At 44.4% G+C, this 16,424-nt stretch overlaps 1 protein-coding gene across 1 annotated transcript in view; it reads right to left on the bottom strand.

Annotated features, from left to right (window-relative positions):
* The window catches only part of TNC (tenascin C), a 91,760-nt gene extending 85,217 nt beyond the window's left edge, over positions 1–6,543 (bottom strand). Inside the window, exon 1 of the mRNA XM_029920877.1 lies at positions 6,316–6,543. The gene's annotated coding sequence lies outside the window, so the exon portion shown is untranslated. The remainder of the gene's footprint in view (positions 1–6,315) is intronic.
* Between the last annotated feature and the right edge of the window lie 9,881 nt (positions 6,544–16,424).

The following is a 16,424-nucleotide window of genomic DNA, read 5'->3' as shown; positions in this document are numbered from 1 at the left end:
CTGGATGCAGTGTGCCTGAAAGTCTGGCTGGCAGAGTATCCAGTGTCACTCCAGGCTCTCTCCTTCTGGCTGTGGTGGGCCACTTCTGCAGCGGGGCTACCCGTGTTCATGCTGCACTGCATGCCTAGCAAAGTTCCCAGGGCACTGCTATTACCCAAGACTTCCTTATGCTGCCTTTGGAGGCTTTGAATTCTGAACAAAGATATACTGACTCGCACTCAATATTGAGTCTCTGCCATCTTTCTTCTATTTGCCCAGTATGGTTTCACCCTTGAACACATCCCTGGGTCCTTGGGTGATAAAATTTGAGTTCTCCTATTCCTCCCAAGCATCCCCTCACCTGAAGTCCACCACTAATAATTCTCTTATTTATCAAGCATTGCCCTCTCTACTGAACTACACTTTAAAGGTGTAAATATTCCTCTAGAAAGGAGTCTGCGGTCTCTAACCTCTTTCTTATCTGAAAAATGGGAATAACACCTGAGCGCTAGGTGGCCTGGTGGAAGAGGCACAGTTGTGGGAGTTAGGCATGGGGAGGAACAACAGTGCCACCACTTTCTACTCTGCGTGGAGGACAACATTTCCAGGCCTCAGTTTACCTATCTGTAAAGTTATATGTAGTGTCTGGGACCCTCTGAAAGAGAGGCATGGGAGAGTTATCTTACACACTTATAAATTCATGTGTATCCTACTTTGTTGAAAATTTATCCAGCATAAACCATAGAACGCAGTTCAGAAGCTATTGCTCCATTTGCTTTGGGACAGCAGAGTTTCCTCAACAAAAACTTATTGGGGGCCTGGTACCTGTCAGCAGGTGGCTAGGCTTGGGGGAAATGAGCACCAGCAAGAAAGATTTCCTGCCTCACTGAGGATCTTGACTTCTGGGCTGAGCGGTCAGGTGGGGCGGGGGAGGTGATTATCAAAGTATACGTGATAGTGATACACAGATGTCGGTGGGGGGAGAGAGAGCTCTGCGGGAACCCGGGAGAGGGCGATTTCAGGCAGCCTGCAGGGCAAGCCTGGCTTCATCGCTTAGGTGTGTGTTCATGCTTCAGGTCTCAGGCTGGCAGCGGGCGCAGGGAGTAGGTCAGGCTTCCCCCTCAGGCAACTTAGAGCCCACTAGAGAAAACATATTACATTAGGATTTATAGGCTAATAATTTGATCACAGTTTCCACAGGGAGTGAAATCAGAAGGAGCAAGTTGGATTATATAACAGTGGCCTCCCTGCTGAAGAGATCATGGGAGTCTGAAAGATGAGTTTTTGATTCTTTCTTAGCCTTGTGGTGTCCAGCCCTCTTTGTTGTCAGGAGATGAATAGAATTAAGGTGTTGAGTATGGCTTGCATATCCTCATGGTTATAGCACACGTTCAGGACTGGGCGCTGGGTCTGAGTTCTGGCTCGGACATTTACGATCTCTGTGGTGTTGGGGAAGACCTTAAACTTTTCCAGCCTCAGGTTCCCTGTGTGTGAATGGGGGGCAGTTACACTTGCTGGATGGTGGATGATTAAATGGCATACTGCCTCTCAGGAAATGTTAGCCATCACAGTCACCCCCTCTGCCCCTGTTAAAAGAACTTTTTGGACGCATTCATGCAGAAGTTAGTGGTAGGCAACTCATCTCCTCCAGGATAAGAGTTAACCAGTGGTTAGTTCTGAAGCAAAGTTGTCTACTTTCAGAGCCTACAGAAATCTCCTTGGCTCTTGACACAGGGTGTTGGATGGGGGAAGGTGTTAAAGGACCAACTATTTAAGTTACCATGGCTGTATAATTAAGAACCTGTGAATTTCAGGAAATTTCAAAAATCTGAGACAACGTGACATGATTTTTTTTCCACTTCCATTTGCAGATAGACTGGAAATGCATATGGAAGGGATTTTATTCTCACAATCTGCTTTCAGGGTGTTCAGGGTGGGCATTTTGCTTTTATTCCATGATGGAGGGTCAAAGGATGCAATGATAGTATTGAATCAGGTTGTTACTAAATGGAGAACAGAAATGTGAGACAAGGCAGAAGGAAACAAAAAAACAAAAAAATTCTAGGCTTAAGGGCATTACTGAAATAAAAGTCTAGTCAGCAGGTTTGGAATCAGATAGGCACACTGACTTTTCTCCTCTACCAAGAAGCCATAGGTATGTATGGCCCCTTTATAGTAGGTAAGACCACCACGACCTTTTCTTTGGATGGAATTATTGCCTGAAGATTACAGGGTTCTGAGGGGGTTTTCCCCCTTGGAAGGAAGCCCTCATCTTATGTTTCCCAACATATTGAAGGTATGCAAACTGGCTGGGTGTAGATTCATGGGAATTCCCTATGATCTTCTCAAAGTGAGAAGTGATTGACCCATAACCCTCATGTCTGAGACCTCAGGGAAATTTGTGGCTTGGAGCCTACAACCATTTCCTGATCATCCTGAGATTCCCTGCCCCAAGGCTGGGCACGCTGATCTCACTCTGGCCCCCAGTCAGCCCTTTTAAACCAGATGCGCTGTTCACCTGGCTCTCAAAGAGAGTGCAGGGACAGGGACAGCCTTGCCTTACCCGTGAGCTCCAGCTTGCAGAACCCAGCAAAGTATATGCCTACTTCCCGGGGATGAAAACTAACAGTACTTGACCGAATTGCCACTTTTAGTGTCATTCTCATCCCTCCCCCCCATTCCCCTCACTCTCTCTCTTGGCTGAAATTTGAACTTTTCTGTTTCCAGGCAGAGAAGTGCACCACCAAGAGCTGACCTTTCCTGAGCACCATGAAAAGTGATATAGGCAGAACTATTCTGTAAAGTCAATAGACACCAATGCCAGTTGGGGGCTTCTCTACCATCTGGCCAATCACTGAAAGACATCATTCAAGGCTCTGTGAGGTCAGTCCTGCCTGACTTCCAGACTCAGTAAAGCACAGTGGAAAGAATAGTAGAGTTTTAGAAGGTTTGGGTTCATAGCCAACCATGCTCCTCACTTATTGAAAACCCTCATGTCAGCCACTGACCTTCTTTGGGCTTTGGTTCTCTGTCATGAATTGGAGCAAGTGATTTTAGTGTGAGAATTCAATGAAGAACCATAGACAAACCCTCCTCTCACATACATGATACATAGTTAGCCCTCAGTATTGATTACTGTGTGTTTTTTCATCAAAAAGGGATTGGGTATTTGGAGTGAACTAAATGTCTGTTACCTTCTTTCTACTTTTCAAGCCAAAACGACTTCAGTCTGAAGGGACTTGTGCTTTACATCAGCTAGGTATTCTTTTCTTGCAAGAAAACATGGCTGTATGTCCATAGAATCCAGGGAAAGGAGGGACTAGGTGTTCTTGGTTCATTGTGAGCATTAGAAAGGGCAGGATGAAAGGGGGCATGTTTTTCATTCTATCAGCTTGAATTCCCTTTCCAAATTCCATTCTGGTTATATGATCAGGCTATTGCTGTACTTAAGGATGGCCACAGTCTGGCTGGAGGGGTAGATTTAGAAAGGAAGCTTTTTTTTTTTTTTTCCTTCTAAAGGCAGTACATGAAGCAGCAGCATTCAGAAGGAACGCGGTGGAATGTACTTCTGATTTGGGGACCACGGGGACCTGGGTCTGAAAACCGGCTTCATCACTCTGTGTTCTTGGTCTTTGGAAAAATTATTTGCTCTCACTCCTCTTCAAGCCATGTCTTTGTCCAATAGGCATGGTCCATTCCTTAGAGACATACTGTGGATATTTAGTGAGATGATGTGCACAAGGAATTTTAAGGATAGAGTGGCCTTTCCATACAACTTGGCTTTTGTTATCATTAAGATTAATTAAAATAACAATCCTTTGTTAAGCTTTTTAAACTTCCTATATTCTTATCTACTGATCTACTTGGAGAATTGCATTGGTTCCTGTTACAGTGAGGATCCTAAGGGGCAAACGTCCCTGTGCAGAATTAGAGCCTGAAGGCACACTGCCTGGCTCTAGGATTTTAAACCTTGTTATGTGTCATTCAAGATTCTGTGGAAATGTCCCAGAGGCTGAGAACAAAGGGGCGAGTTTTGCACCCGCCACCCCCCACTTCAACCAAAGCAGCCCCACATTTACCTCTCCTATTGGAGTTCTGCCATGAGTGTCCTTTCGTGAATATTTCCACAGCTAAATAAAAGTTTGAAAACCACTGTCTTAGGACATGAATTTCAGATAAGTCCTTACATGTGGATGAGCAAGAAAACCAAAACCAAACCAACACAAAGAAAGCCCTCTATTTATTGACCCCTTACTATGTGTCAGATACTGAGTCTGCCATATCTTATCTCATTCGGATGCCACCAGAGCCCCAAGAGATAGAGATCACCATCCTCTGTATATGGGCAGCGTCACGGAGGACTGGAAGATCAGTAACTTCTTGGGGAGAAGGATTCAGGCAGTTCAGTGGAAGATGAGAGAGGGAAGCCAGGTTTTTTCAAACAAAGCACAGAAAAGAAAACTTTAAAGACTGTAAAGCTGGTAATACCCCTTTTCAATCCTTATCTGATTCACACTGTTCTGAGCAAACAGGAGAAACATTCATACTGTGCGGCGTACCCTTTTCTTCCCCCAGACGCCGTCACCTGCCCGAAACACATATGGTCAAAACGCTATTACATCAACGGCAATGGGCTCAGATGCATGCAACGCCAGCAAACTTTCCGCAGGTTTCTTTAGCACTGAACCAACCTCCCCCCAGTCCTCACCTGGGCTTACCATATCGGAGGACAAGGCGGGAAGCTGGCTGGGGTGGGCAGCAGGTTTTATTTCTAAAGCACATATGGGAAAGCTTCATAGAAAAGGGGAAAAGGTCCACAAAACATGAATAAGAGGCATTCATTCTTCAAGAGGGGCTCCCCTGTCCTGCTCTCACTCTGGATGGAAAGCATTTCCAAAGAGTCCCCGGGCAGCATCGTGCTTTATGGCTGACAGCTTTAGAATCTGCAAATGCCCAAACTCAAAACCTTGTGCATTCTGCAGTCAGAACTCGACATGTACATCCAGCCCCTGGGCTGCTCCCTTTCCCGACCAGGGCCAAAACAACGTCCTGATTGTAAAAGACTGCCAACTCTCTGATCTGTGAGCCTAGTGAGACACCCTCAGACCCGTGAGATTGAAAAAAGGCGGGGGGGGGGGCGGTTAGGGGTAAGGGGGTGAGTAACACATGAAAAACAATCCAAGATTTCCTAAATGCCTCTTTTAACTTCCAAGGTGATGGCTGATTTTGATAATGACAAAGATTATCCAAACCTGCAGTTACTGAGCCCTCACTATCCCAAACGCTTTATGTCTTGTTAACTCCTCATAATGACAACAGCAGTTACTGTCTCCATTTTTGGTAAGTGGACACTGAGGCTCATAGAGGTTATATATTGTCATTGGGGTAACATCTTTAATGGTGGTGGTGGGGATACCAAAGTGACCGACCCCTCGCTTCAAAATCCAGAGCTCTTCTTAATCCCCTTACAACACTGGTGACAGAGAGGAACCCCAGGGCTCTTCCCACACCCCTCCAGGTAGAGCTTCCCACCCCTGGGACAAGGTGTTTGTCAGGGCTTTCGGTGACCAAGGTGAGGCGGGAGAGGTGATCCTAGAAAGATTCAGGATACTGCTGGCTCTAAGCACCCCTGACACGCACATGTACCCAGCCCAAGGATCAGTGACTCAGGAGGTCTCCACGGGAGTCCCCCTGCCCTTCAGGATAGAAGCTTGTGTCCACCACTCCCACCTTGTAGTCCACAGTTGTTCATGTGACCCTAGGAGTCACCTCCTCCCTCTGCCCTCTGGCCCTCATCCTTTTCCCCACCTTAACCACAGGGAGGATGCTTTGGAATGAGGGATGGATACAAACTTTTGTAAACTGTAAGGTGAACGCCATTTAGAAATACAATCTTATTGTTCTCTCTACAATCCTCTATCGACCTTCCCTTAAGCCATCCGAAAGTGAGGGCATGAATGATCTCCACCTTCAGCTTCTACCTCTCTAACTCTCAAACAAAAATACTCACAGGTGAAAGCCAGGCAAGGAGCTAAGAGAAAACTCTTACTTTTCCTCTGAAGAACGCAGAGATCAAAACTTTACCAAAAGTTCCTTCCACGTGCTGTTCCTAGAACTAAAACAAACCCACAGACACACACATACAAAAATCTCCGAGACTAGAAGCCGCAAGTAGAAGACAGTCAAGGTGTATCTGATCATAACAAATACCCCAAATCTGCCAGCAGCGAAGATACAGCAAAAGTGTTATAATTACGAATCCACAACATCTTTGGTACCTGGAATGCAAACAGTGAACCACAATGATCTTTGGCGATGGGAGTGAAACGCACTTACCTTTCCGGAGTTGAGAAAGACCTAGGTCCTTAAATGAACCAGCTCCATGGAATAAGTACCTGGCTCCGAGCAGCGGGGCTCCCGTGCGCTGCCCCCACTGTCACCCCCAGCCGCACAGTCTTTGTGCAGAGAGGCCGGTGTGTGTCTGCGCGCGGGAGAGCCTGTGACAGTAGGCAGGCTGTGGCCAGCGCAGCCAGCTTTGGCTGGCTTTATATAGCAGCTCCTTCCTCTGTAATGGGACGCCTCGCCTCCAGACATCCTTTCCTACTTTTTCAGTTGGTGAATTAAAGGAACAGCCCTCCCAGCGGAACGGGGTTAGCTCATGAAAGACGCACTCACGCCCGGCCCCCTGCCAGGAAAGGAACCCATTTGCATACAATTTATGGCGAAAGTAGGAATTCCAGCTTCCCTCGCCTCCTCCCCTTCTCCAAGCCGACCCGGAGCAGCTGTTAGCTAGGTGTGATTTTTGCTGTGCTCCCCAAACGGATTTTCTAATTGTTAGACAGAAGCCCAGGAAGGGAGAGGGAGGAGGATCCTCGGCTCTGGCGCCGCTCCTCGGGCAGGCTGACACCGCCGCCCGGAGCTCGCCTGGGCTCCGGGGCGGCAGCTGCTCGGCGGCACCTCGGGAAGGAAAGGGGCCAGCCCAGTTCCTGGAAAGAGGAGATAAAGCCCTCCAGAAGCATGGGGTGTTGGGGTTTCTCTGGACCAGCCTAGAGATAACCCAGGATTAGTGCTTAGCAGGTGGGGCAGCGCTAGGAGCGCAGATCTGCCCGCTTCCCTTGTGTGGGAGGGAGCCTTGCTCAGCTGCTCAGAGGCCCCACTGCCCTACCTCGGGGCAGCTTTTGGACAATGCCCATGCCCTGCGAGTAGGCCTGTCTTCTAGATGGCCCTTCCTGGGGAAAGGTCACTGAAGTTTCTTCTCAACGTGGAAAGGTGTCCAGCCCCCCGGGGAAGGGGAAGGGAACAACATAATCTTTGAGACATAAACCGTGCCTTTGCTCTCCAGCCTGCTGTGGACTCTTTCCAAGCTCTGAGTCATCCATTATTTGGTGTTAGCATGCACTGAGTACCCTCGGGGCACACACAGGCATCCGAGGCAGCGGGGAGGCTGCTAGGGCAGGCACCCACGCTGGAGCTTGTCACAACTCATGGCGGTTTTGTGAGAGTGGAGGGAGATGAGGCATCCCCTAACCTGTGGTCATCGTTGGACCTGTCTGTATGAAGTCTGTATTAGATGCTCTGCAAGGTACTTTATGAATATTATTTCATTACATGCTCACAGACACCGTGTCCAATAGGTGCTGCGGTCATCCCCTTTTGACAGATAGGAGAAACTGAGGTTCCAAGGAGTAACTTAACTCTACCAGGGAAATGTTTAGATGACAACACTGAGCTCTGTAGTTCTTTCTATTACACATCACTGCCCAGGGACATTGTAGATGATATTTAAATGTTTTATACCCTACTGAATTATAACACTTATTGTATAATAGTGTCTAAATATGGGAAATATATTTCTTTGTTCCGTACAGCTAAATAAGAGATCCTTGGTTTTTTCATTAATCACTAATAATGAAAGTTTCATTTATCTGCCTATTTTTAATTCCCTGTTGTAATTATTTCTGTGGGCCTCAGTTTCTCCATCTGGAAAAAGTGGGACAAGGTTAGGTCATCCCTATGATCCTTATGGCTCTGGCATTCTAGGATTCTCTGCTTAAGTGATGTTCGCCGAAGGCAAGAAAGCCCATAAATAGTCATGTCATAAAACAGCCATGTGAACTTCTGAACATTTTGGCTGGTTCAAATGTTGGTTGTTTTGGAAGTTTTAAATTCTGTATCTTAGCCAAAGTATGTTGCAGTAGCACAAGGCCGTGTCTTTTAATGAGTCGTGACTGCTTCCGTGCTTCTTGGTGTTCCAGATCCTACCAAGTTTATGTTCCAGGTTAGCGGCTAAAACATTAGCATAGTATAGGATACGTATCACATGGCATATAGATTATATTTACATATAATATGTCAGCCATACAGATTTGCAATTATGTATGTATTTAATTGAGGTAAGAGAGCATGCTAGAAAACTAGGTAATGAATACGATTTCTGGGAAAGTCCCAAACCTGACTTCCCTACCCTCGTACCATTCCACAACCATTGACCAGGGTCTACTATGGTGTCTTAGACAATTAGAGCGAAAACACAGCCAAATATCACCAGGCTGGCCCTCAAGGCAGGGCTAGGCCAGTGGAGCAAACAAACAAGAATATTACTAGGCATTAAGTTACTATAATAGCACTATATTCTGATAATATAGAAAAGACATAACTAGCTTTATTTATGCATATTTAGAAGAGATAGGAGTTTTAGGAATTTTCTCCAAAACCTATGTAGCATCTTGAGCCACACCTTGGCTTTTGACTAAGAGGAGTCCAGACAAGAAATTGTTTCCATCCCTCCCTGGACCTTTCGCAGCCTCCATTCCAGGCAAATGGGTCTGCATATGCTCTCCAATACCTGAACCTTGGTGAATGCTGTACTCTGCCTAGAATCCTTATCTCCACCTCCTCACATAGGCTTATCATCTAGTTCTGATCCAACTTCATGATGGAACTTTCCTTCCATAAGAAGTGCTTCCATGCACCATAGCATTTGGGAACTCTGTTAGGACACTCGTTATTTGTATGGGGTACTTGTGTGTTTAGTTTTTCCTTTTTTCACTCTAGGCTTCCAGAGGAGAGGGATCACACCTGATTTTTCTGTGCTAAGCACAAAGCCTTGGGTATTGCAGAAACTCAGTAAACGTTTATTGAATTCATGACATAATGGAGGAGCAACTGAATGTTTGAGATGCTGTGCTTTATCATTAGCTCTTCCTTTTTCATTCATAGAACATGAGAGGAAAGCTAGATTGTTGTGTCTAATACATCCATTGCACAGATGAAGAAAGGGGAGCCCACAGAGAAATGACTTGCCCAAGGCTACCATGGCTGCTTTCCACCCTAGACATTACAGTAGAGGATGTTTATAGAATTAATAACCATTCATCCTCCTGTTTGGCAGAGGCCACACCTCTTGGCATCAAATCTCTTATGGTCTTCCCTTCTTGGTACTGTCAGTGTTTTTCACGTGAGAGGGTGGAGTGAGCACTTGTAAACACCACGTCGGCATGGAGTTCTCAGCCAAAGACCGATGTTGTTGTTTGTGTATAGCCTTCCCTCACCCACTGCTGGTGGAGGCTGTGGTTTGGAGGGAGCATGAGTGTTTGCCTCAGGTGAGATCATTCTCATTTCCTTGAAGGTCTGTCAAATGTAATACTTTTTTTGTTTTTCCAGATAGATCAGCCAGTGAATGGCATGTTGGCCAGGACTAGAGTTATCTGAGGCAGGCAAGTATCCATGTCCTTGAGAAGTGTGGCACCCACTTCCCATGGGATCAATTGCTTCCCACTCCTTTGTTTCCAACCTCCTCTTCTTGGGATTCATCTAGTGTGCTAATTCCTGTCCAAAAATCCCACGTGACTCTACAATTGCCAGAAATCTCTCCCAAAGCAACGAAGGAGCTCTGATCCAACACAATGGGCTGGTCATTCAAGTAGATGCATTTGTTTAGAGTCAAAATTCCCCCAGCTTGCTGTCTGCAAGTCTTTGTTCAGTGCTTTTCTCCATTTCTTCTGATTTTTCCTTAGACGACAAAGGACGCAAAGCTCAAAGGCATCTTTGAATGAGTTACAACCTAGAGGAAAGTTTTCCTGCTCAAATGAATAGGGCAAATCAGCTGCATAATCAATCACTACAGAAAATTTCTGGTCAGCATAGCAGAGTGGATGGAGCTTTGGCTTAGAGTGACTTCAAGTCCTGATGTGCATCATCTTACTGTATGACTTTGGGTAAATCTCTTCCTTTCTTTCCTTGGCTCTCAGTGTCCTGGTTACCAAATGAGCAACCCTTAAGGATCTTAGCAACTTAAAAATTTTAAGTAAAAAAATCAAACAAAGAATTTAGAGGGCTCTGAGACTTGGCACATTGAATTCCCTGTCCCTAGAACAACCCTCCTCCCACTTCGTCCACATGGCAAATTCTTATATTGTTTTTCAAGATTTACTTCATTGTATGTCCAAGAACATTTCCATAACCTTACATGACCTCTTTTATTCTCATCCAGCCTTTCATTTTTAATTTTTGCGCATTTTAACCCCATTAGACCATAAACACTTTAAGGGTAAGCACCATACTTTTCCTCTCCTTATCAAAAGATCTGTTCATGACCATTTACAAGGTGAATTACCTCAAGGAAATCATGTCCCTTCTTCAGAACTCAGATTCCTCATTAGTGAGATGGATTCCTACCCTGAGTACCTCCCAGCATTGGTTTAAAGATTAAGGAGGTGAATGGAAGAGAAACTGTAATGACTTAGGCAGATTTGGGGGATGATGAATGATTTTTTTCCTAAAATCCCATCAAAAGCTTACACTTTGCATCTCTGTATTGGACTTATGAAAGTATGAGTCCCAGTTTCTATCTAAATTATTTTTTTCCGGGTTACTAGGGGAGAGAAAAGAGTTGAAGCCACCTGGCACTGTCTTATCTTCTAACACTTTCTAAAAACAGTTTCTTAGCTGGAGGCACAAGGAGAAGAGGAAGGATTCAAAAGGTTAGCATTGGCCCATTGGAAGGTCTGGAATTGTGGATTCCCTACAGATGTTTGGGGAAGCAGTTTGGAGCATGTTAACTGGTCTGAGCCTGGACTGCAGTGACAGATACAAGTGAGCCAAACTGTCTTGGGGTTCAATGCAGATGACAGAGGGAATACACAACTTTGAAGTTAATGCAGATTGAATATCTTGACTGATTCGTCACAGCTGAGTGAGACATTTGGGAGGAAGTTTAACTTATCTCTTTTCCTTATTTAGCATCTTGGTTTTTCTTAGACTTTGTTTGTGGACAACGATAGATAACAGTAGGTCACATTTATTGAGTAGTCCCCATTAGGGGAGCCTGGGACGCTCAGTCAGTTAAATGTATGACTCTTGATTTTGGCTCAGGTTATGATCTCACAGTCCTGAGATCAGACCCCACATCGGGTTCTGTATTGGGTGTAGAGCCTGCTTGGAATTGTCTTTCTGTTTGCTATTCTCCTTGCTTTCTCTAAATAAATAAATAAATAGTTCCTGCTATGTAGACACTTTGTAAGTAGTTAGCATGCATTTAGTTCCGTGATGTTTACAATGAACCTATTGGGTAGAGACTGTCATTATTCTCCTTTTCAGATAGGGATTAGGAAGTACAGAGATGTCAGGTATGTTGTGCCAGAAACAAGAGTAATAAATAAAGCAGGAAAAAGTTTCAAACTCAGCCTGTAAACTCTGTCCCCAACTTCCTATTATTGGGCATGCTTCCTTGTGTATTTAAGTTAACAATTACCCAAAGGCAAAGAAGACATGCTTGGACTCAGGTGGACCACCCTGACTGATTATGGAGTTTGTGCACAAAAAAATCTAATGGGGCAAGAAGGGCTTTGGTTAAGTGTCTCTGGGTGCTCTAGCAGCAGGGTGCAGGGGAAATTTCACACCCATCTGTGCTAATGATGGAATTATGAAAGTATCTGGCATGCGTTTGGCTCTTATCCTAATTCAACCACTAACTAGCTATGAAAAGAAGTGGGACCTTGGTCATATGACTTAACTCATGTGTTACAGGTCTTTCGTTTGTAAAATGAGTATAATAATAACTGATACTTCTCAGAATTATTCTTGGGATTTAAGGAAATACACTTAGTCAAATGTTTATGCTTGTTACACTCTAAGCAATCTCAAAATGGTGGTCATTGGCTATTATAGACACGTCACTTATCCTACCCTGGGCCTTTATTTTCTCATCTTTATCAGAAAGATCATCTCAGAGCCATGTTCCAGAAAGGTACTGAAATGAAATGGGTTAACAAAAAGAACATACAGAGATTGAGATGCACCTGGAGATTCCCAGGTTGACCAAAGTGAGCACTCTGATCACTCTACTCAAACAGTCTGTATAGATTTCCCCCTCCTCCTGCTATGCACATGCAATGCGTGCACACACACACACACACACACACACAGGTTCACTGAGTATTTTCTGAAGGGATATTTGATGTTGATTTGAGAGATTATTTATCTGAGAGAAATAGTGTCAGCTTCCTTTGAAAAGTGGAACTACATTTGCCTACCCCTCTGTAGTAGGCATTAAGGCCTCTGTTCTGCCACTGCTTTCTGAGTCTTTGCATATTCTGTTTCCCCAGTGATGTTATAGAATTCTTCCCTATTTGGAGTCGGATGGATGGTTATCACTTGCCTTCGGACCTGGAAGCTGCCTCAGCAAGACCTAGACATTGGTAGACTAGTAATGGGATCACTCTCCTCCTTGGGGAGCATCTGTGGGCTGACCTTTGTCCTAACCGGGCAGTCTTACCTCTGTTCCTTTCCCTATGCCACCGTTTTCTGACAGCAGGAGTGGTGGCAAATACACCCATTTATATTTTCTATATAAAATTACATTACAAAGCATTAATGTTACATCTGTTTTCACACCTAGGTTACCCCCATACTACAGGCTGGGAAACTGAGGTGATGAGAGGTGAAGAGGCTTGTTTAAAGTTCTATAACCAGTACATGGTTTGACAGAAAGTCTCTCCAAGTGAAATACTGGGATTTCCAAAGTGGAAACCATGTATATGGGGTATTATTTTATCAGTTTTATGAGGTACAGGGGTAAAAGAGAAGAAGCCCATCATTTGAAACTGGACAGATATGGGTTCAATCCCAGTTCTGCCATTTATTAGTGCATGAAGTGTTTCAAACGCCTTCTCTGCTGTGAGCCTGATCTGTGTCACTGTCTCTAAAATGGGGGTGTGAATATTCACTTCATTGGGTTGACAGGAAGACAATGGTAGGCTGATGAATGGCCCCCAAGATAGCCATGACTTAATTCCCCAGAACCTATAAATGTTACCTTATATGGCAAAAGGGGCTTTACAGATGTAATTAAATTAAGGATTGTGTCATAAGGAGATCACCTTGGATGCAATCACAAGTGACCTTCTAAGAAGGAGGCAGAGGGAGGTTTGATGGCAGAAGAGGAGAGGGCAGTGTGATTAGGGAGCAGATAGTGAAGTGGTCACATGCCAAGGAATGCTGGCCGCTACTATAAGTTGGAAGAAGCAAGGAATAAGAGTCTCTCTTGGAGCCTCCACAAAGAACCAGCCCTGTGGACAACTTGATTTTAGCCCAATAAAACTCATTTTAGACTCAGTTATCCAAAACTGTAAGATGATAAATTTTTGTGCTTTTAAGCTGCTATATTGTTGCTGATTTGTTACAGCAGCCACATGAAACTAACACAAGGTCTCAATGGGATGATGTCTCTGCCTTGTGCATGGCAGAACCTTAAAAATGGTAACTCTATCCCACTAGATTTCCAAATACCTTCTTATTGCACCTCTTTTAATATGACTTTTTAGGTACTGTCTGGAAGACAGGGAAAGAAATGGAAATTGGAGGGAGCTCAACCTCCCCCATTAGGCTGACAGTTCTGAAGTGGCCTCTTAATGTGGGGGGTTAGCAGTGTTGAGTGATTTAGCCCAGAGACAGGGGTAAAACTGGAATTAAACATTACATCCTTAACATTCCAGAGTCAGCCTGACCCTAATAAGTGTCAGGCTTATCTGGGTAACTGCTCATCTATAACTCTGAGGACCCGTCTGCAGCATACTTTGTCAGGTTGAAAGAGCTAAGAGATCATCGTGCTGAAGGGAGAGATAAGAAAAGGAGGCTCAGAGCAGTGGCCTGCTTTGCCCACACATTGTGAATTGTGGTCGGCTGAGGCTAAAATCCAACTCTCCTTATTCTTGGAGCAATGTTTCACACGGAGGAAGTGAGTTGTCTGGATATCTATAAGACTCACCGAAACTGGAGGAGTTTATATCTTTGAAAATCCTTCACGCAGAGCTTGAAGTCTAAGTCTATGTAGACTTCGAAAGAACAGATAGAAGAAGGTGATGGAAAAGAGTAAGTGGACACTCGCCAGGCACAACAATCTGCAAGTCCTCTCTTATCTGCTTCCTTCAGGTGTCCATTTCACTCAGTGACCTCATCAGACGGAGCTATAGTATCTGGGGACTGAAGGAGCCCCACAGTGAGGTGCCAAGCCAATCTTTCAGACACTGTCTCAGAGAATGGCCTCTGTTGGGGAAGTTCGAAGCTTTCTAAATTCTTTGGAACACCTGTCCAGGCCAGGATTGGACCTGACTTGCAGAAGGATGGGACACAGGGAGTTCTCTACAATAAGTATAGATACATGACTCACTGTTTGAGACAGATGATAGAAGACTTCCTCCCTGAAAATACTTTATAAGGAAGTTATGGTGAAGCCTTGATAACCCCCATGGGCAGGAGGGGTGGGAGCCAGAATAAATCAGTGGGACAGCTGCATTGTAGAAGACCAGTGGAGGGATGATTACTTTGAAGTAGTATACTCTGCCAGTAGCTCGTCTATGCTAGTATAGTGTTGCCAACGAGAGATCTTCTGATAGCCTTGTTTAATGAACAAAAATCCGTAGTGAATGGATGCTTTTAAGGGAAGCGGAAGTACTTTGGCTCTTGAGCAAGCTGCAATCTTGTTTGCATTACCCAACAGATGATTTATGTGAAACTGTTGGTATCTGACTACATTTGACCTTCAAAGATGGCACTTACAGATTTGTTCAACTAGTGAACTTAGGTCTTGCTAAGATCCCAGCACCACAGTTGGGGATGCAAAGAGCAGAGCCACTTAGTCATAGGAATGCAGTCTTGAACAATATCTGCCATGACCAGAGCTGGAGGAAGCATTCAGTGGTTCCCAGATGTTCTGGGACCTGTAAGATGCCCTGCGCTGCTGAATAAACCAGGAACAACTCCCAGCAGAGTTGAGATTGAATTTTACTAAATACTTGGTAACTTTTATTTTATTATTATTATTTTTTAAAATTTTACCAGTTACTTGGGTGAAGACATAGAGCAGAAAGGTAGAGTTAAGAGAAATGAGAAATAAGAAAATGAGATGTTTTCTATGCTCCAATATTGCAGAGTATTGTGTCTACTACAGGACTACAGACATAAAGCTACCGGTGTATGACCAGCCACAGAAAATCCCAATCTCCTTCTTCCTTCCCAAGGATAACAATCAAAGAGAAGTAATGAAGGAAGTTGTTTTTCATGGGAGTTGTGTGATGGTCAGAGGGATGAGACCTGTAAGTCTGCCAGACTTCCCAATGCCCAGGCACCTGCTTTGGAGGCTAACCCTTCTGGCTATGAAGTATCTGTGGCTTAATTAACTGTTTCCTTTGTGCATCAGGTGTTCCCGTCTCCAAAGGTGTGGAGGTTAGAGAATGGAGAGTTTGTCTCCAAGACTTCTGAGTCCTTTTGTGCTCTCTAAGCCAAACAAGGCAATAGGAACATCTGATTTCCTTTGGGTAGCTGAGAAAAATGCCCAATGGCAAAATCATTCCCTAGGTCTCGAATGACCCAAAGAGATTTAGCCAGCACCTTGACCAGTGGCTGGCACATAGTAAGCACTCTATAGATATTTGTTTTATGGATGCCTGAATCTAATTATCTTTGAAGCACAAGCTTGGATGTGAAAAATCTGGCTCACACTTTTCCCTTATAAAAAATAGCCAATTTAATACAGAATTATTGACTGCCTATGATTTTCTGTAGCAATAAAAATAATGACTGCTATCTTTTGTCCCTGATTGTTGGATGTTGAATGAACACAGTTGGTAGCAGTTAGAACTGCTGAAGCCTAGAATTGATGAATTGAGTAGGAAGATATCAGAGTGGTTATTTTGTCTGAGTTCTAGTTTGGTCAATGATGCCTCTAAGATGTGAATATCTTTATTTTACAAATTTTATCTATTGGACTCAGACATATATCACACCTTGAGTACAGGTAATGGGACTCTGTCACAGGGATTAAAATGTGATCCACCCAGTTCTGCAGGTGTTTATAGCCCCATGGAAGAAGACAGATACAGAAACAGGTAATTGCAGAACAATGTAATATGTGTTGTTGTGAAAGTCACGGTGAGGGGCTATGATAA

This window comes from Suricata suricatta, chromosome 13 (assembly GCF_006229205.1).
Source record: "Suricata suricatta isolate VVHF042 chromosome 13, meerkat_22Aug2017_6uvM2_HiC, whole genome shotgun sequence".
Taxonomy (NCBI): Eukaryota; Metazoa; Chordata; class Mammalia; order Carnivora; family Herpestidae; genus Suricata; species Suricata suricatta.
Note: the sequence above shows the minus strand (reverse complement) of the source record. Positions and strands in the feature narration are given on the sequence as shown.